Genomic DNA, 2,284 nt, shown 5'->3' with positions numbered 1-2,284 from the left:
GGAGCCATAGTCACCTTCTAGTCGAGATCTACACGATGTACCAGTCCCTGCCATTTCCTATTTAGTTTAGAACATATGTGTTTGTAAATGCATGGATTTCATGCAGATTGCAAATACTAGGTATTGACTTCCCTAAATTGCCTGGATGAGCGTACCCTATTGTAGTGTTTCAATGGTATAAGTGGGGAGATAACTCTTGAGTCTAAACCCTATCCTTAAACTATTTGTCCTAAAAAGCAGGGCAAGATTCTGAGTTGTCTACCTTTCAAATTTGTCAACAATGCAAATTTGTGATTATAACCCTTGAGTTTGATCTAGTTGTTTTACTTTATTGTGAGTTTTAATTTTTAGTCTTGTGGGTCTTTGGTGTATTTTTTGTTATAATTAAATCAATTTAATAGAATAATTAATGATTTAATTTAATGAAGATTTTATAAAGAAATTTAATATTTAATTAATTGAGAAATTAATTAAATAAAAGGAATTAAATTTAAAAGATTATATTAAAGTTCTATTTTTGGCGTATTTATATTTATTTAATTTAATAATAATGATTTAGGAGTTTTATTTTAATAATAAACTCTAATTAGTATTATTAGTTAAAATAAATAATAATTATATTAAAAATGTCTTGTAATTAACTAGAGAGAACATAAATTTAATAAAGTTTATTTTAATTAAATTGTATAAAGCTTATGCATGAAATTAAAATATAATAAATTAATTAAAGAGAGAAAGTAATTATTTAATAAAGATATTTCAAATAAATATATAAAAGTTTGTGCATGAAACTGTAAAATATAATAAAATATTAAAAGACAATGATCGACGAGTTCACTCACATGATTGCATAATTAGAGCCTCAAATTTAGGGGAGAACTCTTTATTAGAGATCTAGAGCTCATTTTGCAATAACTAGGTTTTGGAGGAGCAATTTTTAGATAAGAAGGTTTTTAGAAAACAAGGATTTTGGAGAAGCAATTTTTAAAGAAGTTTTCAGAGGAAAGGGATTTTCTCGTGTTCTTTGTGCAATTGCGTGTTTGCGGTTAGCATCAAATTCAGGTAGAATCTAGTGTTTAATTTTGTAATAGTTTTAGTTTTCCAATCTTCTATCTGCTTTGTGTCTAGATAGATCCGTTCTTGGATAATTGTTGATTTGTTTGATTTCTTTAATGAAACATTGTTGTGAATCTGAAGTTATTTCATTTAAAAGTAATTTGTTTGAGGAATGGAATTTTGGAAAACCCTCGTGCTTGTAAATTTTAATCAGTTTGATTTTTTTGTTTAAAAATCAAAATTTAGAATGTAAATTCAATTGGTTTACTTGGGTTTCCCTATTAGGTATTGTTCACAATTATTTAAAAAAAAAAAAAAAAAAATTAAATGGAGAGGGGAATCTTGCTTTGGATTGTTTTTAAAAAATAATTTATATAAAAAAATTATATAAAATAAGGAGGGAGGTGGGTCCCACACCCCACCTCCCCTCCCAGTGGCGGTACTAGCTGCGCTACATGAAGCAAGTGCTGTGGCAGTAGTAGCAGTACAAAGTACTGCTACTACGATCACAAATCATTGCAACAACAACCCCTTTAAGGGCCAACCAGTGAGCCTTAAATGCCATTTAAAAAAAAAGTGTTTTAAAAATATTTAATTTAATTTACATTGTATTTAAATTTTAATAATTAATTTAAATTTAAATTTAATTATTAATATATATTTTTTATTAATAGTTTCTTATTAAAATTTACTAAGTATTTTTTTAAAGGATTATGTTATTAACAATTAATTTAATTATTAATCAATTAATTTGTTACAAGAATGTTAGAACAATATTAATTAAATAGAATTCATTTTTATTATTTAGTTTGTTTTATAATCCTAGTAGAGACACGATGTTGTGAATTAGTGGTAATTGGGTGATAGAATTTAAAAGTGGAAATGGGTTGTATTATAGGAGAAATTTACAAACTTTATCGAATAAAAAACTTACAATGAAAATGAAAATGTGGACCCTGCTTGGAATTAAAAACTCTATGAACAATAATACTTGGAAAAGACAGCTGAAACCTTAGTTGTTATTTAATCTTTGTGTTTTGAAAATGAAAATAAAAACTTGGAAACCTATAGTGAACATTAGACTTGTGTGTTTTCCAAAACCTAATGAATTATGAAAAGTTACATTGTGTGTACTATATGTGATGTGTGGTTTACTGATGTTGGGTTCGGGTTGACTTAGTACTTTGACTAGTCAGGATGTTTACCAAAGGCTTGGGAGTTTTGTTCT

This window comes from Cupressus sempervirens, chromosome 3, assembly GCF_028749045.1.
Source record: "Cupressus sempervirens isolate cs-2001-9-10 chromosome 3, ASM2874904v1, whole genome shotgun sequence".
In the NCBI taxonomy this organism is placed as follows: domain Eukaryota; kingdom Viridiplantae; phylum Streptophyta; class Pinopsida; order Cupressales; family Cupressaceae; genus Cupressus; species Cupressus sempervirens.
Note: the sequence above shows the minus strand (reverse complement) of the source record.